At 43.9% G+C, this 26020-nt stretch overlaps 1 protein-coding gene across 1 annotated transcript in view; it reads right to left on the bottom strand.

Moving 5' to 3' along the window:
* Window positions 1-2252: 2252 nt before the first annotated feature.
* The window catches only part of LOC131681153 (uncharacterized), a 1013105-nt gene continuing 989337 nt past the window's right edge, over window positions 2253-26020 (bottom strand). Inside the window, exon 6 of the transcript XR_009303879.1 lies at window positions 2253-2592. The gene's annotated coding sequence lies outside the window, so the exon portion shown is untranslated. The remainder of the gene's footprint in view (window positions 2593-26020) is intronic.

Genomic DNA, 26020 nt, shown 5'->3' on the forward strand with positions numbered 1-26020 from the left:
GACCCTATCCATCTTCCGCCGTATAATAATAGATGCATGTTGCTAGATTTGCCAACGCTGGAGTCTCGCCGCACGTTCTTGCAAAGAATGTTCATTTTCGATATGTTGTCGAACAATATTGACTGTCCAGACATTCTCTCAAGGATTCATTTATTTGTTCCCCCTCGTGATATAAGAAATCGTCCGCTTCTGTGGATTCCCAGGCACCGCACAGCATATGGCCAGAACAATCCGCTAGACAGATGTTGTAGCAGATTCAACGAAACTGTTTTAGTTTATGATTTCCATTACCTAATTTTACCTTCCTGCACGATACCACGAGTCAAAAGTACTGAATTTTAGGTAGTTTTTCGGTGGCGTGTACACCGAGCAAAAAGGATCTGAGAATTAGGCAATCCATGAGACGTTTCTGATCAGCTGATTATTTCTTGTTTACTTATTCTGACGTTACTCCGAGGGGTGCGACGTCCGACAATATCGTTGACTCGATCCAACATCAAACGAATCGGACTAACAAAGTTATTTGTCGGACGAGTTTTTCTGTTCGCAGGAGTAGACTTGTTGACAGAACCCACCGCTGAATTGTCAAACAAACGTCTAATGGATTGCCTAATTTCATAAGTCTCGGTATATGGACCAGCCTTCTGACGATGCCATTGAACGCTTTAGAATGTCATAGGCAGGCTTATGAATTCATTTATCTTTATTCATGCATGATTCTATAAAATTATATTGTTTTTCATAAACGTCACTTTTGTGAAAAGTTCACAATTGTTTTTTAATGAATTCAGTACTGGCCTGGACGTCCAAAGGAGCTAATAGTTTCAGGCCAGCACTTTTTGGTTACCGCTGTTTGAAACAAAAGAAGTAAGAATTTTAGTCAAATTGCAACAAAATTTAAAATAATTGTTTTTTATATTATTCAATAAATCACTGTGAGCATTAAATTAGTTTCCATGGTTATGATTTTTACAGAAGATATCCAATATTTTGAAATGAAATCAGTTGTGCATATAATTAGTGTCTGACACGTATTTCATAATTATCAAAATCATTTGAGAAGTAAGAATCATTATCATTCAGTTGTCAAGTCCAGTTTCCCAGTTGTCTAAGCCCAGTTCCCCAGGAAATATTGATGAAGCGTTGCTCATTATGTACAAATTTTAATATTTAATGGGAGTTTTCTCTTCAATCTTCTGAAGGCATCTACACTTGGCGGTTCATTTGTCCCGAATTTAGTTCTACAAGATGACAACACGAATGAACTCATTATGAATTACGCTCATGTTTTACAATTCTCGGTGGTTTGTTTACTTTGTCAGTTGCGTGAGTTCGAGTGCAACAGGTGCCCATCTGTTACATTCAAACTCACGTAACTCCCATGTGAACAAACCACCGAAAATTGTCAAACGAAGTTCATCCGGCTCATTTTGGGGTTATGTGTGTTGGTGTAAAACCTAATATCATCTAAAGGTTGTTTTACTGTTTTTACTGTTGATTTTTTGTCTACTAAAAATGCTCGAGAAATATCAGCCATGTTCTATTTGTTATATAAATGCACAATAATAACCATAAAAAAACTTGTGGCATTCATTCGATCATTGTGATGAATTTCATAAGACTGTTCTATGGAAATCATTATTACTACTTTGTTTTCTGCTTATAAATGTCAGCAATTTTCAAAAAGGGGCACATATGGCGTTCATTCGGACATTTTAATAAATTTCATAAGAGTGTCTCGTGAAAATAATAAGAGATGGATTTGGAAAATTTCCCCTCCAAATCATAAGACAGACTTATAAAATCCATTTAAAATCCTTATGTCTGAAAGTCATAAGACGTTTTTATGGAAATTCAAAGTAAACTTTGCTCGGTGTAGGGTTAAAATGACAGAAGTAAAGGAGAATAACAGAGCTGCCAGATTTGCAGACAAGTCTGCAAATTGGCAGACTTTTAATTTAAGCTGCAGATTTTTTCGATGACGCAGATATTTGCAGATTTGTTTGTTTGGTTGCAGATATTTACAGATTTTTGAATATAAAGGCTTTTGGTTACACTAGCTTTCCTGACATTTTTGGTCTTCCAAGACTTTTAAAATTATTATTGCAGACATTTAAAAAAAAGTACCTGGCATCTCTGTTGTTGAAAGTCACCAAATATTTTAATTCTGTTTAATTGTATTGTAATTTGCGTATATGAAAATAGCACAATTACACTAATAGATGAATTAATAAAGTTTTTTAAACGTTTGCTCGTTTATTTTGTTTGTTCATACACACATACGCCTAGTTTACAGTACGACCTCGTTATTATGAGCTGCACTGGAAATGGCCACAGAATCCGTTATAATGAGACGTCGCAAAGCAAAAGCGAAATGAAGGATTATTTTTCCTGTACTGTATATAGCTTGATTAATCGCAACCGGTCGACTATCTGTTGTTGGTACAAGCGATGGATACTATTTGTTTTTATCTCCAACCGTATGCTGTTCTCGTGGATAGATGGACCGCGGATCTGGGTGCGGTAGCGATGTTATTTCCATTCGAATTGGCAATGGCTCAGATCCTTTGATGATGTCATAGAACGCAGCGTCTGAAAAAAATGATGCAGGAATTAAAGATCGATACATTTGAAAAGTTTTAAAAGTACTACTTTTAAAAGCAGTTGAAATTTTACTGAAGTTGTTGGAACATAATTAACTGCAATCATACTGAAATCATCCAATACATGGTTCAATAGTGACCAAATTACAAAGTAAACCCACCCGATGTGCTTCGACAGCAATTGACTGGAATGAAAATTTCGTGCATGGTTGACCTGACCCTGGGCAGCTGTACTGATAGTTATCAAACTTAAAAACGATGCTACGCAACTTACCACGGCGCTCCAGCGCAGCGCTAGCGTTCGAGTGTAAATATATCTTCCGAGCCGTTGAGTATCGACCAATCCGAGCGATTGCATTACACCGAGCGAAATAAGGATTTATATAAAATCTGCCCTCGTTCAAAATTAATACCTTTCCCAATGGTTTTGTACACGTACACCAACTGAATCCCGTCACGATTGGCCATTGGGTTTGGTTTGGCCAAAAGTAGAATGCAACCGCCCTCAACCAAAAGATAAATAGAGTAGTGAATAAACACAATAAAAGCTGCCTCGTCCTAACTCGGTATCGAAGCGAGAGCGATAAGACATGGACCATTAATTTCAATTATCTCCTGCGGTATCATTACACCGGAACTGGAGAAAACAATCCGGCCATTTCCCGTCGGCTCCCACCGCTTGCTTTGACTGCAGCGGATATTCTTAAAATTTGGTCAATCCCCGCCCCGGAACTAAGCCACTCGAAACATATTGCTTGAACAACACACCTTTCCACCCATTCTCGCTCAGATGACTTCCTCCACCGGTCCCCCAGGGGGGGGGCGGAAAAGCGCAGCAAATAACGCCGGCAAGCGCAAACACCACCATCAGCGACGTACAATATGTTTATTATGGGTGGTACGTGCCATTAGAGAAAAGCGATGCTAAATCTCACCCCGGCCCGGCCTGGTCTGGTGCTATTTATATATGTGTACAGTCGCTGGTTGGCATGTTGGCAGTGCACTTTCTAATGCTGGCTATAGCTAGACACTAGATAGCCGTAGATTCACATGAGGAGCATATATAAGGATGAACGGCCCGAACCTGATTGTGTATGACTTTCCGTGCTAAAACCAGTGCGCTCTTTGTTCGGGGTGTTGTCGCAAATTAGGACAGGGTTGGGACTGCTTTGACAATCGTGACTCGTGGGGGATTCCTGGTTACAAGATGTAAGGCGAAGAAAAAGATCGGTTTTTGAATAACTTTGACATGTTAAAGACGAACTATGTGCACTTTTCGGTCGAAGACTCCGAATTCTCTCCAATCTACCTCCCTCAACGTCCACGCTTCGTGTCCATAAAGAGCGGCGTGGGGAATCAGTGTCTTGTGTAAGGCGAATTTTGTTGGCGTTTGTAGATTGCGAGACCTAAGTTGGTTACGTAGACCGTAAAAGGCCCTATTGGCAGCTGCAATACGCCTTTTTACCTCACAGGAAACATCGTTGTCGCAAGTCACAAGTGTACCAAGTAAACGAATTCTACGACCACTTCAAACACGTCACCATCAAGCACTACCTTGGAACTAACACCACTTGACCTACCTCTCTCTTTACCTGCGACCATGTACTTTGTCCTGGCTGAGTTGATGACTAAGCCTATCTTCGCTGGCTCCCTCTTAAAAGGCATGAAGGCCTCTTCCACTGCTGTACGATCGATTCCAATTACATCAATATCGTCAGCAAAAGCAAGGAGCATATGTGACCTTGTGATGATAGTTCGAGTCGTACGTCCCCTTAAAATCAATGAACAGATGGTGGATCTGCAAGTTGTACTCCCGGAATTTGTCTAGGATCATCCGTCGTTGATCGGACCTTACGAAAACCAATCTAGTATTCGCCGAAGAAGGACTCCTCAAGCGGTCTCAGTCTCAGACAGTGTTTTGTACGCCGAGTTCAGGAGAGATATAAAGAACAAGCAGGAGAAGAGAAACCAGCTAGAGAAAGTGCTATACTAAAGAAGAGAAACCAGCAAAAACGAGCAGAGAACGTGGAAGAGGTCCTCGACTTCGGTGCACCCTCAGTTAGGTCTAATCACTCGGAGCCGTTGCTTGTTCTGAAGCTCCGCGTTTAGACATCAAAAGCTCCGCTCGGTCCGCGCCACCGCTATACCACCCGTTGTTCGGTCTTAGCCACTCGGTTAATATAGTACCCGGTTTTCGCCGGCCTGTCTCCGCGAGTGTTAGGTCCGAAGGAGTTTAGCGCTAACGCCAGCTATAGCGTCGAGTGATGAGTCCGATGCTCGACTGACCGCCAACCTGTTAACGATTTTGAATTCGGTACAGGGTGCACTAGGATGTAATCCGACAAAGGTGGTTTCGGCCACGAAGGAGGGCAAGGAGCCCGATATGTTTTAAGAACGACCTCGGAAAGGGCGTATTACGCTCTGCTGCGCACGATCGAGTTAATCGACGTCAAAAGGTTGCTGTGGTCTCTTACGCTACGCTCAACATCACCCACGGTGTGATCAATGATATCGACACCAAAGACATGGCCAATGACGAACTTTTAAAGGAGCTAAGAAGGCAAAAAGTTGTATGGGTCCGTTCGATCACCAAGTTTTATAACGCGGTTCTAAGCAGTACCCCTTATTGGTGATATCGTTTCACGGTTCAATCCTTCCCGAGTGCTTCTATCTCGGCCTGGTAGTGTCCAGCCCTACTACCCTTTCCCTGTGTTATGCTACCGCTGTGGAAACTTCGGGCACGGTACAAGGGCGTGCTCCAACCAAGAAACATGCCTAAACTGTCAGAAGTACCCATCAGACCGAGACAACCCATTTACCAACTAGATCAAAGAAGTACCCCATATAGAGGAAGAGGCCATCATTAAATTGAAAGTCCTCACAAGCATTTCATTTCCTGAAGCAAAAGCGCTAATCGCACAAAACCGCAGAGAACACAGTTACGCCGAACAAACGCGAGACCGCAAAAGGAGACTAGGAGGACGGCACTATCGCCAGACTAAAAGAGGACATCACTAAACTAAAGGCGGAAAGATCAATCTATCAAAGGAAAACGACCAGGACGACGAGATACTCTCTGAAAAATCACTTGACGGAGGTCATCCGCAAACTCGACATTCCCAAACAACAACTACATGAGGTAACGTAACGTAACGAGTAGAACTAACCAACACACTGGAGCAAAGGGGGAGGAGGAAAAACGCTAATAAAGGCAGTACAAGGATCCTGAGTACCACAGAGCCAACTCCACCAAAAACACAAAGATAACCCGATCGAGCACCCGCAACAACAGCCCTGCATAAGTCGGAATTTGTAACATCTCGGACACCGAAGCACTACCATACCCCGGGCTCCAAGTGTCCCTCGATATTTCCGAATAACTCCGAACCAACAACAGGATGTTAAGTTGAATGACCACAAACAACATAAAATTAGACTGTTATATAGAACGATGCCTACCTGTGTCGACCCTGAACGGGGAAGCTCCGCACACGTCCGATGCATTCCCGGCTGCGGCCGACACAAGACCATTGGAGCCCCCACAAGGAAATATCATTAATACCCCAATTTGCATTCTTCTTGCCGATTCACAAGCACCCTCCACAGTCCAATCTGACCGGAAACTAGAAAACCCACCAACACAGCGACCCCAAACTCCCCGTACCCTGCTGGTTCCCAGAGCAGGCCCCTGAAACGAGAACAGCAAATAGTCAGTTCAACGACAGCGAGAACCGGTCGCAGTCTCCCGATCGTTCCGCATTCGGCGGGCCACCGGGAAAAATTCTCAGCCAGGATTATTACCAATAACAACGAGTTCGGCGTTTAGTCCGGTTCCTGGTTGCTCTTGGCACTCGGTACCATCCCATAAGAGTATCACGCCGCCCAAGCTTGATCTCAGTACATCTGTCACCATCACGAACCATGATATCCACTTCCCCGTGCCGGCCCAGACAGGGGACGTTTCGTCTTGTACCGATGTACCCCCGGCCACTGCTGGTGTGGGAGGCCCGAGCACCACCGGGGTAAGTAACAACACACTTTTTAACCCCAATCGAAATCCACCTACCGGCAAACTTTCGCTCCCGGGTACAGTTAGCGGAAAGGTCTATAGCCTGGAAGTACCCAGCAAACAGACCACCACCCAAATAGCAGCGCCAAATAATTGTTACCAAGTCAAGAGTATCAGTTCCCCCACTGAATATCACACCAACTCGAATAAAAATCTGAAAATCAGTTAGCTTGTAGTATGTTATACTAAGTCTGGAATTATCAGCTGCTCGTACATTTTACACAGACATTCATAACAACGCCGTCGGAAGTTATGGGTACCTTCGCGCTACTGCTTCGACGATAAAATCAAAAACACTGGCCATCAAGTGCAACACTAATGGTCTGCGAGGATGCCTGGGTGACCTGCAAAGGACCATTGTCCAGACGAAGCCCAACTGCTTGGCGCTGCAGGAGACGCACAGCCGGGATCAGACAAACCCAGCATCATGGTTTGGACACCGGTATTCGTGGGACGCTGCCCGTGGGTAACATCTACCAGACGGTGACCTGACCGTCCGGGTCGATGTGCCATCTCGACCAATATCTTTGGATACTGAGCTAATAGCTGTCGCCAGGAGGATCGAATATTTAGTCCAGTGCACCGTTATAACCCTTCATATTCCCGACAGTACCCGGAATGTGGGCAACAAACTTCAGAGGCTGATTGAGCTAGTTGAGACCACATTCATCATCATGGGAGATGTGAACGGGCACCACACCATGTGGGGCTCACGTACATACAACAGGAAACGACATCGTCGAAGTAGTCGAAAACAACGATGACGTGGTTCTCAATGATGGCGGTTTGACCTTTCTCTGCGGACAGACGAAATTCGCCAGCGACGTCTCTGTCTGCTCGGGGACGCTAGCAGGATCTTGAGGGTGGACTGTCCTTGCCGAAACATGCAACAATGATCACTTCCCAACCCAGGTTTCGTACAATCAGACGCCACCTTCAATAACCCGCCGAAGACGGTGGTTTTACGATCGGTCAGAATGAACCCGCTACGAGGAGACCGTCGACGATTTAATAGATCGGGACGAGTCATACACCTCGGACGAACTCACCGGTTTCATAAATCGGGTGGACGTTTCCTGCATCCCCATGGCAAGTGGGAACCCTCTACGACAGGCGGAGGACTTGTGGTGCCCCGGGGTCGGAATAGCCAGCCGTGCTTGTTGAACTGCGTTACGGGTAATTAGGAAGACTTCTGTCGACGACCTACGCCGAAGTTAGCGAGCGGATGACTTCAGAAAGACCAGAAACGAGGCCAGGAAAGCCATAGAAGAGGTAAAAATCACCAGCTGGACCAGATTTTTGGAACGTATTCCCCCAGACTCCTCGACATCAGAGCTCTGGCGTAGAGTTAATGCCCTCAGCGGAAAGCGGCGACACAGTGGCCACGCCATTACCATTAACGGATGCACGACTCGATAACGAGCTAGGTAGGCATTTCGCTTCCCTGTCTGCACACCCTTCCATCTGCGTTCCTACAAATCAAGCAAAGGGCGAAGAGTAACCCCTTCGCTTTGAACCCGATTCAGGGCAAGTGTACAGCCGGCTTTTCACCGGAAGTGAAATTTGAGCGGCATTGGATTCGGTACATGGCAAGTCTGCCGGACTGGACGACGCTGGCTATCTCCTATTGCGATAAACCCCCGTCGATAGCCAAGCGGGCGATATTGGACAGTCTTAACCACATCTGGAGTGGTGAACTGATACCTGCCTTGTGGAAGGAAGCTCTAGTAATTCATATCCCAATGCGATGCTGGGGAACAGAAATCCGGATGATTTCTGCCCAATCAGCCTGCTCCCTTACCTCGCTAGGATGATTGAGCGAATAGTCAACAGACGGCTGATGGACCTACTGAAGGAGCGTAAACTGGATCAACGACAGTTCGCGTTCCGACGTAGAGCAGGAACGGGTGCCTATCTCGTCAGTTTTGGAGAGGTGGTACGTCAATCCGTATCTAGGGCGTAAGATATAGCTATACTCGACATGGCGATGGCTTATAATACCGTGTGGCTTCATGGAGTACGTTTACGTTTCTTTAACAACTATCTGTTTAACCGCAGCTTTTGTGTGGGAATCGGGGATATCCAATACGACGCCGTTTCGGAGGTCAACGGGGTCCCCAAGGATCCGCCCTCGGCGTCACACTGTTCCTGGTGTCCATGAATTCTTTATTCGCCAGTCTGCCGGCGGAGATCTACGTCTTCGTGTACGCCGATGACATTGTGCTTGTCGCGCTCGGGGACAAACTCGTCGTAAACTTTAAGCCGCCGTAACTACGGTGAGCCGATGGGCGGCATCAGTCGGCTTTAACATGTTACCTACTAAAAGCGTGATTACGCACTGCTGCAGTACAATCCATATAGCAGCAGGGAGGCCGTTCCTGCTGGACGGGGTGATTGTTCCCTACCGCAAGGAATCGAAGATTCTGGAGATAACCATAGACCGTCGCCTTATCTTCCTGCCGCACTTTCGACGGATCAAAGTCGAGTGTCGGAGCTGGTTGCGCCTAACAGCAACAGGCACAAGCACTGAAATCGTCGCACCGTACTGAATATTGACCAGGCGCTTATCCACAGCAAGTTGTTTTACGGGGTAGAGCTGTAATATGGATGGCATTATCAACATTTCAAGCCCCTTATGTCATGGGACAATCTGTGCTGCTTCTGGCCTACGTTCCAGCACGCCTGCTGAAGTGACCTGCGTGGAGGCCGGGATACTACCCCTTCGTTGGGCGGCTGCACTCACCATCGCTTGAAGAGCACTGGGATTTTTTGAGTGGACAGCCGGAGAGGACTGCTTGTTGTTAGGGACGGTCAGCGATATCCATCGCGAAGATATAGACGTGGTCCTGCCACCAAGCGCCCGTTTACACCTGGCACGACTGCACGAGATCACAATCTAGAAACAAGCTTGTCTACATAGCTGAGGGCCGACGCTTTCGGCAGTGAGGCGAGGGCCAAACATTACCCACGGTGATGAAGTCGGAATATGAGTAAGCGGAATAGGGAAACGACTTTCTTTTTCTCTGCCGAAGTGTCCGCTATCGCGCTTGCTTTGGTTCAGAAATCGGAAGATAAGCCAATTGTTGTACTGTCCGACTCTCCGTTCTAGACTCGGGAAAATCCCGCCGCCCTTTCATCCAGGCTACCGAGGCCGAGTAGCCTCACTCACCAGAATTTGTTGGGCTCACTGCAGTATCGACGACAATGAAAGAGCTGATCGCCTGGCGGCCAACGAGAGATACGCCCATCGACGTCTCACCCGACTTGTCCGGGCCGCAGATATTTTAAGCCTGCTGAAGTCAGGGATTACCGAAGCCTTGCTACGTTATTGGCGCGGCAGCACCGGACACCATCAGCGCGTCATAGGTTCGCCCGACCGCTGGGCAGACCGGACCAATCGGAGAGAACAACGAGCAATGCCGCGGTTCAGAGTTGGACATAGGAAGGTTTCTCATGCCCACACCGTATCGCGTGTCCTCCCACCAACATGCGTTACGTGTGGAACCCGAGCCACTGTGGAACATTTCCCAGTGAACTGTCCAGAATTCGGTGTGACCTCCGGCAGCACCATAAACTACCGCTCTCCATTAGAGAAATCCTAGCCAACGAGAAGAAGTGTTACCAGCTTTTCTGAAGGACGCGGGACTACTCGAGCAGGTGTGACAGATTCAACTATACCTGTACAACAAAAAATTAACAACATTACTGAAAATCGTCCCAGTAGGTTAAAACCTTTAAATAAATAAATAAATAAATAAATAAATAAATAAATAAATAAATAAATAAATAAATAAATAAATAAATAAATAAATAAATAAATAAATAAATAAATAAATAATAAAATTGATGCTCTCCGACTGAAGTGAAATCATCAATAAATTTCTGCTCGGACTTGAGAAAAATGATTTCGATTATAAATTTTAGCAATTAAATTCATAGTGTCTAGAAACTTCAAAATTCTGGCTCCAAATTTCCACTCGAAACTATCCTGCTCCCGAGTTCAACACTTGCTGGAAACGGAAAGGAACAACCAACCCAGCAACGAAGGCAGGCCAATTCTCCAACAAAACACTCATGACTTTGTTTACAAGCACTCGAGAATCACGTATCTTAATAAATAGAAAACTAGTTGCACTTTGCCACTATCCGTATAGTGTTTTTTTTCTCTTCCTGAGAACTGATTCCTCCATACATTTCGAACCGCAGTCTACCATGGCGGGAGCGGGGCAAAGATTCGACGGCAGCATCCCGGAAAGGGAGCGAGCAACACCAAGCACGGCCATTAAAATAAATGGAATTTTATTAGTCCGAAACCAGCCCCCCCCTCCACTACCTGGACGAAGAAGCGAGGCAAGAGGTGAGAGGGCGTGCCAGTAGTCGAGTTGAGCGTTCGAGTACCCGACCGAAGAGTGGCAAAATAAATTCTACAAATATTGGTTGCATTTTACGCCATGGAAACATGGCTCTTGACTTCTCCGCCTGCTTCATTCGTGCGAGTGAAAAATAAAAAAAAAACAGAACAGAACGGAAGAGTCGGGGCAAAGGTGCTGCTACACTGCACACAGCAACCCCGCCAATGAGGATGATGAAAAACTAATGGGTTGAGGTTTCTGCGGGCTACCCGGTCGGGGTCTCGTAGACTGGAAAACCACTTCAATCTGCCTCGGTGAAAAGGGAATTTTCGATTAGACTTGCCAGTGCTGGCCGCTGCTCAACTGATGCTGCCGAACTAGCTGAAACTGGGGTTATTTACCACTTGAGCAAAGGAATAATCTATCGACTTAATCAAAGTTTCATCGGAAGCGGGAAGCCTGGATCGGTGGGTAAGTTTCAAACATGTCTAACCGAGCAGTCAAGCGATGATCGGAATAAATTGGCTCAATTGGCATAATTGGGTCGTAAAATGAATAACATAATTCGCCTTTTCTTATATCCAGCGATAGAGCTGATCATTCTAAATCTAACAACCCCCAAAACTTCTGGATAACTTTTACATGATTGTCTACGATAATATATACAGCTGTTTGATACAATCGGTATTTTCGACAATGGTTTCAGATCCCAGGATTCGGCTAACGACCTTAAATCGCTTAATAAGACATGAGAAGACAATCGCGTCCTAATCGCAATATTTAGTCTAGTCCCTGATCGGTCGAATTGTCAATCAAAAGCGTTCAAAATATTTACAAAGGGGTTATAAAACAGTGCTACTGGATTCTTTTCGTGCTTATCAATGTTTGCAAATTGAATAAAATTCTTGAATGACGATATAGCTACGTATATTCACAGAGAACAGACATCCATGATCGAACAAAAATGTTTAAAAAACGTGTGTAAACATTTGAATTAATATACGATAAACACTAGTGCCGCCACACCTACCTATCCCAACTATCCGTCAAATCCATTCCGGAACCGGTTCGAAATCCCGATTGGATTCAGTATGGAATCTTGCTCAAAGAAAACAACCGATTCCGACTATATCGGTTCATGCATTTGAGGTGGAATTCATGCTGGAAGTCCGAACCGGTTCCGGACTAGTTTGACTGGGTAGAGGTATAACCGCTGTCAATTCTGTCGAACTCAGCCACAACAAAACATGACGACAGCAGCGCACCTAGTTTGGATATCCCAATTACCTTTGGCACCGTTAGAGATTTTACACAAGTTGAATGCTGTAGATGGACGTCTGTTCTCTGTGGTATATTGTTAAACAAAACAAAAATAAATATAAAACTTAGCTTTTAAATCCAGCTTTCTGAATTCTTGGTTTAGGTGCGATCTTTGAGGTATAATTATTTTTAGCAATAGCGAAAAGAATGTTAAAATAATCTGGCAACGATGGTTGCGATCAATATTTATTCATGATGTAAGGTCTTTTTGATACACCCAAAACAAGTTCCCAATGCAAAAAAGGCATTACATCCATTCCAATTCTTTACTTTGTAGACCAAATGTAACTACGGCATTATACCACAGACTAACAGACATAACACTCAAAAACAAATCTTCACCCGCTTTAATGGTCATTTTAAATATATTTGTAGTTGGGACTGTGGCCACATTTGAAATTATGGCGCCACTGACATATGAACAAGCATATGGGGGAGAGATCACCAGTGAAAAATTGTTCCCAAACCTGAGGGGTAACCTACCAGTAAATGAGTGTTTGGGACCGTGAATAAAAGGTGGAGCAAGTGTTCTGGAAATTTTTTCGGATCAATATTTTTTGAGGGAATTCCCTCATAGTGTTACGTTTATTAGTCTGTAGCACAGAGAACAGATATCCATGATCGAACAAATATGGTAATAAAATTTTGGGTATTGGTATTACTATTGAATGATAATATGTTAAAGCACTAGCGTCACCACACCAATGTATCCCAACTATCCGTCAAACCCAATCCGGAACCGGTTCGAAATCCTGAACGGATTCAGTATGGAATCCGGCTCAAAGAAAACGACCGATGCCGAGTCAATCGGTTGATGCATTTTAGCTGGAATCCACTCAGACCCGGTCAGCGTGGCAAGCAGAAAGTTAGCAAAAGTTTAGCAAAGCGAAATTGATGCTGGCAGAGTTTCTGCGAGCATTTTGCGCGATTTGTGCGAGAATTCTGGCAAAGAATTCGCTCAAATGCAACAACCGTTTCTGACAGATGCGGTTACATCAACCGATGCTGCTCACTTTTATCCAGAATCGAGTTAGAAATGTACCACCAAGATCTCTGAACGCTTCCTGCCATATCTTTGTCAGATGGTTTGCTCGATTCGTGCTAAATTCTACCAGGTAGGAATTGCCAGGATCTTTGCACAGTTTATGTCCGAGTTATGCCAAGGTTTAGCTCGGTTCCTGTCAAAATTTGCCAGAAAACGCGAGCGAAACCGAGTTCTCCCTAGCTCAACTAACCCGACAGGATACGCGCAGAAATCTGACAGGGCTGCCAAACCAAGACTTACAGAAATCTAGCAGAGCGGTCTCTGCCAGAAAATTTTCTCACTGGGGAAGTTCTAATCGGTTCCGGAATGGTTTGACTTACAGACACTTTATATAATAGACTAGCGGAGAGAAAAACAGTAAAACTAGCAACCATGAATGTAAACTGGCATCACGGAAGCTCCCATAAGCTTTGCATTAGTGTGTCCCAAAATGACATCATGTTAAAAAAGTCATCGGGCTCACTTCTTAAATGAAAAGTTAGGGTATTAGGACCACTTTCTTCTTCGGAGTGAATTTGCTAAAATGCTCCCTACTGATGGCGAATATTGATTTTTTGAAAAATAGGCTGATTTTGGGTAAAATTTCAAATGCATGCCCCTTGAAGTGCTCCTGAACGACCTTAGATTTTTTTCAGCATTTTATTTTTATTTTCTGAAGGTCTTAATGGAGAAGTTTGGATAGTTAGTTTGTACAAATTTTGAATTATAAGAGCGGCAGAGCCATTAAAACTTAGTTTTGGTGTTTTTCAGTACTTTTTCTTCAAAACTGAGTATCTACAAAATTTTAAAATTATAGAAAACACTTTATATAGTTGAGCCGAATACAGGGGCGTAACTTTGCTGAAGAAAGTGTATAGCTGCGGCCAATGGGGTATAACCTATTTAAGTTTTTGTTAAATAACCTTTTGACATTTTATGATATTCATCAAAAATAACACTGTTCTACAAAATAAAACAACTTAAGTGGGCTTAGTCTGCATATTATTTTTCGGAAAATAGAAGGAAAATGATGAAAAAATGGCGTTTTTATCTTGTCTCTAGTACATCAGAATCGGTTTTTATGAGCATTCGACGATTTTTTTTTTAAATTATTTTGTATACTAATAGCCACCTAGCAGGTTTGAAAGTCACTACAATTTAACAAATATGTCGATCTAATAGCAAGTTATGGAGTATATTTGAAGGCTGAATTGATTGGTGTATTTACATTTTGTATATAAAATCTTACTTTCATGTTAGGAACTTTAAAGTGGAGAAAAATTCAGAAGAGTGAGGTGAGTGTTGAAAAACTGATATTTATGATGATATTTTAGATCACATAATTCCAAAATAGTCAAATTTGGGGCAAATATCCTCGAAAAAGTTTTACAACAGAATACAGCGCATCTTCTGACACAATTATTTTGTTGAAGATGCATCCTAGAAGTAATTATGGATAATTAACTCTTCAAAAAATAATTAGAGATTTGGCGTCATTAGCAAATTTATCATTATTTTTATAATTTAAATTACAAAAAAATCATCAGATGCTCATTAAACCTCGTCCTGGCATACTAAAGACGTACAGAAAACGTCATTTTTCATCATTTTCCTTCTATTTTTCGAAAAACAATGTGTGGTCAAAGCACATTTAAACTGATTTACTTTTTAGAACAGCATTATTTTTGATAAATTGCTAAAATGTCAAAGGTTATCTAACAAAAACTTAAATAACTCATACCCATTTAGCCGTAGCTATACAGTTTCTGCAGCAAAATTACGCCCCCGGAATTCGGCTCAACTATATAAAGTGTTTTCTATACTTTTAAAATTTTGTAGATACCCAGTTTTGAAGAAAAAATCCTGAAAAATACCAAAAATTTCACTTTTTACTAAGTTTTAATGGCTCTGCCGTTCTTATAATTCAAAATTTGTGCAAACTAACTATCCAAACTTCTCCGTTTGGATCTCCAGAAAAATAAAAAATGCTGAAAAAAATCTAAGACAGTTCAGGACCACTTAAACAGGCATAAATTTGAAATTTCATCCAAAATCCGCCCATTTTTCAAAAAATCAAAATTCGCCACCAGTAGGAAGCGTTTTAGCAAACTCACTCCGAAGAAGAAAGTGGTCTTAATACCCTAACCTTCCATTTAGGAAGTGAGCCCGATGACTTTTTTAACATGATGTCATTTTGGGACACCCTACTTTGCATGGGCTTCCTGTTGTACTTCCCCTCGCTAAACCCGCATCCTCGTTTGGCTGCACTTTTTGACACTTCACTAGTCTGTGTATAAAACGTCTGTAGTTTGACTGCTTAGAAGTACAGACACTTTTTTGGTCACTGCACAGTGACGTCATGCATTAAATGTGACAGGTGGTGGTCCTGTTGATTACATTTTGAACTAAGAGATTATTCGTATTTTCTAAATGATATATTGGGAAGCATATATAATATATTGGGAACAATGTTTTTAGAAGTATAAATGTTCTCTAGAACGCCTTACAATTAAAATGTGCCTTTCTCTATTGTGGGAAAATGTATATGAAAGATCTAATAAGTGAACTAATCATTTGTTTATCAATTACTTCTACTGTTCTCTGAATCGGTAAATAGTTTTGCGATAAAATTTGTTAGGAATTAATTATTAGCACAAAGCTTATTTTAATGGAATCCAAATTTGTTAAGTCCAAACTGAAAACAACAGGACCAGCACTTGTAAAATTTGTGAGGTTAAGGCATATCATACAATGGTCAATACACAGACTTGCAGAGAGAAATACAGTAAAACTGGCAATCATGAATGTAAACTGGCATCATGGAATCTCCCTGTTTGGAACTAACAGTAAAACAAACGCTTTGAAATCAGTCTTATGTTCAGCATCAAAGCTGGAATCCAATTTAATTATGATTCAGTACATACAAACTAACATATTGTCTTTTAATTTGTAACTTACAATTGTTTGTTTCCCTTTTACTTTGCCGTTCTTCCTCCTCGTTACAAGTATACTTTTTTATTATAGAGGTTTTAACCTTAGGGTCATTCGCCTCTAAACAAATATTGTAATGCATGTGCTAGATAACATAAGTTTTAATTTGTTCTCTCTTTTATGCCACTTACTTGATTTTTAATCTAATCTCTGTTGTTTGTCACCAACTGATCTGTATTCGTCCCTTTCGCTTTTACTCCTTACAACGCAACGTCACGAACCTATACGGTAGTTATGTTGTGGTCAAATGTTCGCATGATATTCATTTTAATTGCACTTCTAGTTTTAGGTTTTAATGTGTCACTTACGATTAATTCTCGTGTTGTCACTATTCGCACTTATCTCCCTTTCCTAACCTTGTTTTTCTTCGGCCACGTAAAGTGATATCTGTTAATATATTTAATTTACAATATTGTGTTATCTTATATGTGTCAACTTACAGTTTCCTTCACTATTAAAATCCTGTGCCGTTCTATCTCCAAGCAACTTCGTTCACTTGAGAAACCCGTCCACAATCCACTTTAATTAAACTGTTTCGAAACTTTAAACACTTTCTACTAACTTTCTATCTTGCCTCCTTTTTGTATGATACCTCTACTTGACATTTCACTCCAATCGCTATCACCTTTTCATCCCACTTCATTTCTTCTCACCTTCTCTGTTTACATGCCCTATCAACATTATTAATGCTCATCTCGATAAGATGTCAACGCACCTGCATACTCTCGCGGCAGTGAGACAGTGGGCCCAACATTTTCCCCGACCCGTAAACCTGGTTCAGGATTCATATCCGGCCCAAATTTACCCTCGACTTCCAACACAGCTAGTCTCACTGTCGCTCGTTGAAACCTTCCAGTCCTGGTTCGAACCCATGCCTGGCGGATCCTCCCATCACCAGACATGATTGGTTCCTCAACTACACCACTGATCCAGCATTTCCGGCTCTTACTTTCAGTGACATACACCAAATCCCCTGTTTTCAGAGGTATCGATTCACTGAACCACTGGTGGTGGCGGTACTGCAATCGGCTCGTTAGGTGACACTCCCCGAAGAAAATGGTTCGGAGTGAGTGGCTCTGCTTCCAAAGACTCCTGCGACACGTACGTCAGTGGACGAAAGATAATCATGTCCTCTGCTTCAACGATGGCAGTCTGAAGGACTTCATCCGTCAGCCGCCTTCCGTCATCGAGTGCCACTAACGCTTCCTTCACTGAGCGAACCAATCGTAACCAAATCCCTCCCATATGGGGTAATGCGGGAGGGTTGAATGTCCAGTTGGTCCGGGCTGTCGTGTTCTCCTCAGCGCAGTCTTCGCCGATGCTGCGAATAGTCTCCACTATTTCCCTGCTAGCTCCTTGCAGATTCGTTCCGTTATCCGAGAAAAATTCAGCCGGCGGTTCTCGACGGCAGCTAAATCGAGGGATCGCCATTAGACACGCTTGTGTCGTTAACCCGTGTGCCACCTCCAAATGCACTGCGCGGGTGACAAAACACGTAAACAGTGCAATCCACCACTTCTCCGTACGACGTCCGATGGCCACTTCAAAAGGCCCCAGATAATCGACCCCAACGTGACTGAATGGGCGAAAATTCGTAGTGATCCGTTGTACAGGAAGTGGAGCCATCCTTGGAAATTGAGGACAATTTTGGTCACCTTGCACCACATACACGATGACGACACCTTTCGAACCACCTAGTGGATTCCCGGAAATTAAAAATGCTGATTCAGCTCATTTCTTACCGTTTCTCGATATCTGAGCCCAAACTTTTCGTGGTACTGCTTGACTACCAATCTCGTGATTGCGTGATTACCAGGTAATATCACCGTAAACCTTAGATCAAACGGAAGAAATTCGTCGATCAGAGCCGTTAACTTGAACAACGGACTAGACTTCTCGATTACTAGCACTGACGGTACGATCTCGATTTCTCAGAAGTATTTTTACTTCGTAGATGTATTCATCGACCTGCACCATCCTCAGCAGACTCCTCTCCGCCTTCAGGTACTCATCCTGTTGCAGGGGAATACGCACCGATGTTGTAACGATGTGCTTCTTCTGATCTAACAACAGAATGCGCTGCTGGTGATCTGTTGTCTTCAGCGCTTCAATCGGCAGTCCACCTATTTTCTTCCTGCAGTTCGAAATGAAGCGGTAGACACACGCCTTTGTTCTCACGAGCACAGTCCATTTTGAAAACCGTTCGGCATTCACGATGACATCCGCGACAATCACGTCGTGCAACAACAGGTGGACCCGAAGTTCTTCCACCGTATTCGCTAGTGGCAGAGCTCTTTTCGGCCACGTTTCTTCATCTTGATGCATGAATTGAGGCCCCTGCACCCAAGGACTTCAGGAACGTATATCTGGATTCTTGCCCCACTTCACGATCTGGTCCGCCAAGTTGAACCTTGTCGGCAACCAACACCAATCTGAAAGTTTCGTAGTGCTTAAGATCTCGCCAATCCGAAAACCGATAAATTGCTTGTACCTGCGCTGCACCGATTGGATCCAAGACAAAACAGTTGCCGCATCGACCCAAATTACCTGCTTCGTAATCTCGATGTTGTGATTTTCTCGCACCGTTCTTGCAAGACGTGCAGCCAGAACAGCGGCCAAGAGCTCCAACCGAGGAATGGACAATTGCTTTATAGGAGCCACTTTGGCACGACTCATCACCAATGCACATACGACTTCACCTCGAACCACCGCTCGAAAGTATGCCACATATCCGTACGCTGTCTCACTGGCGTCAAGTCTTTGACTTCGTCTGACCGAGCATTACCGTTACGTTACGTGGCAACTTGAATGATTGCACGTCCATTAACATATTTGGACTAGCATTTTCCCGAGTATGGTGACTTGAGTGAGGAATCCCGCTGGGTCAAACTATGTCATCACGATACTCAGTACAATTCTCTTGGTCGGACGTTTCTTTCCATGAAGAACCCTAAAAAACTGCTTTCGAAGCAACAGCAAAGCAGAAGAGGACCTCTACCGGCTCTCAAACGATGCCGAAAACGCGTTCATAGTCGGTACCTTTATCACGGTTAAAATGTACGGCGGTTTCCACGGTCCGTTTAGCCAACGCTTCCAGAAAATCTGTCGAGTTTGAGACCCAGTTTCGTATGTTGAAAACTCCTTGCGAATGAATGAACTTCACCTCGTTGGCTCGCTTGATCGCTTCGTCAACAGTATCTACGCTGTCATAGTAGTCGTCTGCGTAGTGCTGCCTTATAATCGCATCCGTCGCTTCCGGATACCTCTCTGCAAACTGTTTAGCGTTCATGTTCTTTACGAACTGCGCGGAACTAGGTGAGCTTTGCATGGGTTTCCTGTTGTACTTCCCCTCTCAAAACCCTCATGCCCGTTTGGCTTCAATTTTTGACACTTCGCGAGTCTGTGTATAAAGTGTCTATAGTTAGAAGTATAACCGCTGTCAATTCATTCAAACTCAGCCACTAAAAAACATAACGACAGTAGCGCGCTTGGTGAAGATATCTCAACTACCTTCGAAAACTTTAGGGATTTTTAAACAAGTTGAATGGTGAAGGTAGACGTTTGTTCTCTACCTTAAGGAACTCCAGAATGGTTGGAAAAGGATTCACATACATTGTCACCAATTTGAACAACGACTTTACGGTGAACAAGGTATGATCGAAGCCAACGGCAGAATCGGGCAGTGCATCCCAGTTTGTCAGGTTTCGTTAAGTATCTTATAGTTAACAGTGTTAAACGCAGCCTTAAAATCTGTGTAGATCGTGTCCACCTGCAGTTGTTTGGACATTGCAGAAGGACGTGAAAGAGACCAGGTTCGTCTCAACCGATCTACCGGGGAAGAAACCGTGCTGACAAGTGCTAGTTTATTTTATTTATTTTGATTATAGAGGTGCAATTTGTTCAACAGATGTCGCTAGTATACCATGGGCGAAGATTTTTTAGAATTCTCTTCAATCTGTTACGTCTGTTTGTCTGTGATTTCACTTTGCATTTGGTTGGCCAACTGAAGTCATATTGTCCATTGAATTATTTCAGCCCCAGTCGAAGCAAATTCCCGGCTACGGATATGATCAACACCAAAAATTATTGCAATTATTGCAAATTATTGAATACCCAAACAAACGGCGTTCGTTGTCAAACATATCTCAACTTGAATAAACATTGCAAAAAATAAACCTTTCGGCTATCAACCATTCAGGACGTACAAACAACTTCCATCCTTCGAAAACAAAAGTATCCATTTCTTCATTTTCCACATGCAAATATTAGGTCTAGGTAACACCCGAATCGCACTTTGGACAAAAATACACTCTCGTCCGATTTGGCCAATGTCGAGCACCGAACGCTATCATCTCTACCGTTAACCTTTGCCATCATGATGCGGATGCTTTCCGTTTTGTTGAGCAATCAAGAACGTTTTATTACACCGACGGAACAAAGCGAGGTCGGCTCTCCGGTCGCGTCACTTAGCAGTGCAAATAATTTTACAAAGAGTACATATTTGCATACAATAATGCGTTTTCTGGGCGCGACCAGCAGCAGCAGCACGACGTTTGGTTTTCCCCGTTCGGACTGGGTGGCGCCCGATAAGTGCCAACACGCCACGCAGTCCTCCCTTTCCTCAGGGTGTGTACTTTCCATGTACCTACCTACCTAACGATCTATCCCGTGCGGTTATGGGTTGGAAGATTTGCCAAAGGATTTTCCTGCGTCCAAAAACAAAAACATGACACGGCGGAAGCACGTTCCCCAAATGGAGTCTTTGTTTGGATAAGCTATCTCTCTCGCTTCTACATACACTCTAACTGTAATACCAGCTATATTGTTCAATTAGACGAAGGTTGAAATGGATCCCTCAAAATAATGACCTTGTGGGTTCCGTTTTTATTTTCGGAATTGATGGCCCCCGCACCGTTTCAGTTCAGTGAGAATAATATTTCATTAGTGAATTTTCAATTAATTAGTCCTGTTCAACTCACCAAAAGAGAGCGGTCGAATTGTGGTTAGTCGTTGCCTATCGGACCATCCATCAAAATGGAAGCGGCGAGCTCGTACTCGCGACGTGAAAGGGTAACCCGCATCAAACAGAACACAGAGCTCTGAGAGGCACCGGAACCCCTAGTTCGCCAAACTGCTCTTGCAGTAGATTAATGATAGTTTCGTGACTACAAGCAACGAGACAGAGAGAGAGAGAGGACGTAACTTGACCGTTGTCCTTGTCGTAACATTCGCGGAAAAGTGTTTGGAAAACATTGACGAGCCGCCCAGCCGCGGTCATGTGTCTGGGTTAGAGATTCGCGGTTGTTTATGTTGGTTTTGTCAGACAGCAGAGTAGAGTCTAATTTCAATGTCAGTGAAGCTGAATCGTTTGATATTGAAATAGCAATAGATCTTCAATTAAAAAAATATTTTTGGTTTTCCTTTCATAGATAGGTTTTGCAATCACTCGTGCGTGTAGTTTATTGGTACTGTGTGGGACTCACATTCGTACCTTCACTCCTTACTTTTTGGTGGTATTTAACAGATCGAAATGATGGGTTAAACTAAAGCAATTATGTGGAAAAAAAATCGCCCCAGAGACAGGATTCGAACCTGCAACCGTTGGGACTTCAGCACAATTCACAAACCCTTATGCTATTGTGTTTTGGGGTCGGACACGCAGAAGCTCCTTGAAGCAACTTGACTTTTAGTACAGTAGCTCAAAGCTGAAAATAATTTATTTTTTAATCGTATGTATAAGGGGTATAAAGGCTTCGTGTTTACTCACATTAAGTATTCCCTTCGTATCAAAATGTCCGAAAACTATCCGTCTATCCTTTTATAAATTGTGATGAATTGACAGCGAAATAGTTTCGTTCTAGAAGTAAGTTTTTCACAGGTAAATTTCAATGATCTTAGAGCGCAGATTAAGGTTGAAAGGATTTGCTACGAAACGGGTAACATTTGTTTTTCCTACCTTCTAGCTTTCAGCCAATGTAGTTCAATTGAGGTTTTGTACTTCCACGACTTCTTCTAGGACGATCTTCAAACTCCTATTGGCTGAAGATGAGCCCTCTAATCATTATCGTAGGCACTCTACTAATTCGTCTGAACCTGACTACAAAATGTGCGTTTAATTATTCCTAACCTAAGATTGTGAAATTAAAGTGCTCATCAAATATATGCGGATTACTCAAAATCCTTCACTATCCCCGTGAAGGGTGAAATGCGGTATACCCAGTGGGTGAAAATTTATAATATTAATAATAAATGAACTTCGATCAAAATTTCGCGACACGTCAAGTGGTCCTAGGTAGTCCACACCCACATAACAAAACGGCCTGACAAATGGTGTCAAACGTTCTTCGGGAAGAGGTGCCATTCGCGGGTACTGTGGCTGACACTTTGTAATCTTACAGCGCTGACATTCTCTCATGACCTTGCCCACCGTCGCTCGCAAGTGAGGAATGTAAAATCGCTGGCGGACCTCGTTGACTACCGTCTCACGATTAGCGTGGCCGAACCGGCAATGTGGTGATTATGTGACTTTTTGGTAGTATTACTGGAAACCGGGCATCGAATGTCGCGTAACTTGCATTGGCCGTCCGGCATTCAACTCTGATAACACAGAACTGATCGACGAAGGGGGACAGTCTGTACAATGGGCTAGTTTTTTCAAGATTCACCCATTTGCCTAATTGCGGTTCGTCTCGGTTGTTTAGCAGGATCCTAGTTTCGTCCGGATAGAAATCCCTCTGCGCTATTCGTCATAGATATTGTTCAGCCTTTAAGTACTCTTGCTGACGCAGCGCGACGATTTCGACCGAAGTCGTGCGTTGTAAAAGCTTGCATTGACATTCAGTAGCCTTAACGACTTCGATTGGAAATCCTTTCCACTCCATCCGTGGAATGGATTGGTACTTAAGCGGGGCCACTTTGCTTCTAGCCATAACTAGGGCTACTCGTACTTCTCGGTTTATCAAGACGCGGAAGTACGCGGCACACCCGTATCCCAATTCGCTAGCGTCATTGAAAACGTGCAGCTGTAGCGACTCGTAGAGGTTGGAATGAGCGTTTCCGAAATATCAGCGCGGGATCTCTAGGCTACTGATGCCGGGAAGCAAGTGAACCCATTGTCGCCACTTTTCGTACTCTCTGTTGGCTATTTCGGTGTCCCAACCCAAGTTGAGCCACCAGAGATCTTGAATCAACATCCGCCCATGAATCAGGAAGGGTGCGAGCAACCCTAGGGGATCAAAGAGGCTCATGATAATGCGCAGAGCGATCCGTTTCGTTGGCCGCTTGTCTTCTAGCACGTACGGAGCCAGCTCACCGTGCCAGCTTGTTGAGAATACAAAAATATCTTTTCTCGAGTCCCACGCTATTCCAAGAACCCGTTGTCCTTTCTCTTCCTCGTTGCAATCGATAGAAAGCTGGGATGGCCCTTTTAGGTGTTGCAGGACCTCGTCACTGCTGATGATCCAATTCCGCATGTTCAATCCTCCTCGTGAATGGATCAGTTTCACTTGCTGTGCTCGGTTCGATGCTTCTTCTGGCGTGTCTGCACTGTCGAAGTAGTCATCCATATACGTTTTCTCTTTAATGGCTGCAACCGCTTCGGGAAATTCCTCTCTGCTTTCGTACGCATTTCTATGCATCACGTGCTGCGCCGAACATGGCGAGCAAGAGGCACCGAATGTTGCAACGTCCATAATATAGACATCTGGTGTTTGACTCTCATCGAAGCGGAACAGGAATCGTTGAGAATGAGTATCTTTGGGCTTAATCCGGATTTGATGAAACATCTTTTCGATGTCGCCTCCAAACCCGATGCGCCTATCGCGAAATTTGCAGATTTCTCCCGGTAGCAACACAAGTAGATCTGGCCCTTTCAACAGTTGAGAATTCAGCGACACGCCGTCTACTTTCGCAGCCGCATCCCATACGAGCCTCGTTTTGTGTGGTTTTCTAGGGTGCGCCACTACGTTTAGCGGCAGATACCATACACGGGTGGGAATGGCTGTACCCAGCTCCTCCTGCGTCGCTTTGTGTGCGTAGCTGTTCTCAATATACTCGCGAATTTGTTTGTGTACGTTTTGTCTTAGTTCGGGATCCTTGGCCAGTTTACGCTCAATATTCTTTAGTCTTTTTGTCGCCATCGGTAGACTGTCTGGGAAGCATATCTCGTCACTCTTCCATAATAGTCCGCTTACAAATCTTCCATTCTCTCGAATCGTGGTTTTTTCTAAGATTTGTCTCGCTCGTGAATTTTCCGCCGACTCCGGTAGTGTAATAGGTGCGATCCCGGTGTCTTCTAGGATAAATTGTTGCCAGATCATCTCTTTCAGCTCTTGTTCTGCGTTGGATATATGTCCGTGGAATCCTATAAATGAGTCCTGGTCCTTATTGCATCCGCATGGTCCATAAATTGTCCAGCCGAGGGCACTCTTCACTGCAATTGGTTTCCCTGGTCGACCTACTCGGCTCTCGATCGGGGCAAACAGATCAAGGTTCCGTAAACCGATAAGCACTTTTGGTTCAGCGTTCTCAAATGGCACCACGGGGACGTCCTTGAGGTGCTTGAACTGCTTGGTCAGTTCGTTTAACCGCAAGCTTTGTTTCGGTAGGTTCAATGCGCCAACTGTGCGCGCCGCCACGAGTTTGTACCGTTCCAGTCCCCCTCTAGCGGAAATTATCAAGTCTACCCGCTCCGACGAACACTCTTTGCGGACCACGTTCAAAGTCCACGTCAACTTCAGTGGCTCTGAGACCCCCACGACTCCGAGGCTGCGCGTTACACTTGCATCGATCAAAGTGTGAAAGGAACCTTCATCAAGGAAGGCAAAGGTGTCAATACTTTTCCAACCATTGAACAACGTGATCGGTACAACACGGAATAAAATAATCGCCGTTGATAGCTGATGAGCCTTGCAGTCAGCTTTCATCACAGTCGCACGGTGCAAAGTCTGTTTTCGTCTATTGCTCTCCAACGCGCATCAAGACTCATTTGTTTGAAGTCAGGGGATATTATATTATATGAGTCCTTTGGTTCTGTCTGGATCGTTCTGTTTGGACACTTTCGTTCTTCGGATGCACGAGAATGGTCACCTCTCTAGCATCTACCACCAGCCTGTCCATAAACTCACCAAACTGCTTTAGCGACAGATCTTTGAACGCTCGCTTGTGCCGAACCCAACCGAGCTTAATCGCTGCCGGCAACTTATCCACGAGTTCTTCTAGCAATGTCGGATTTGCCAGATGGCTCCGAAGGTTCGCGGCTTCGAGATGGTCGCACAGCTGTTGAACTGCCATGCCGAAATTGATAAGACTGTCCAATCGTTCCGGCTTCGGTGTCTCCAGGCGCCGGACTTTTCCCAGAAGATTCTTCACGAGCAACTCCGGCCGTCCGTACAACCTTCAAAGGGTTTCTATTATCGACGTAACTGCATGTGGGAACATCAGCTTCGTCACCACCGCATCGCGTGCCGGACCCTTGAGACATTCTCTCAGTCGAATGACATTTTCTACCGGTGTGAATTCAGTGTTTGAATCTAAGTAGCTGCTGTAGAATATGGGCCACTCTTCGGGATCTCCCGAAAATTACTAGATGGATTTTAATCCTTTATATACCAACCGTTTCAGAAGCGCCTAATTTGAATATTAGTTATAATTTAATATCTGC

Source organism: Topomyia yanbarensis, chromosome 1 (assembly GCF_030247195.1).
Source record: "Topomyia yanbarensis strain Yona2022 chromosome 1, ASM3024719v1, whole genome shotgun sequence".
NCBI classification, from domain to species: Eukaryota; Metazoa; Arthropoda; class Insecta; order Diptera; family Culicidae; genus Topomyia; species Topomyia yanbarensis.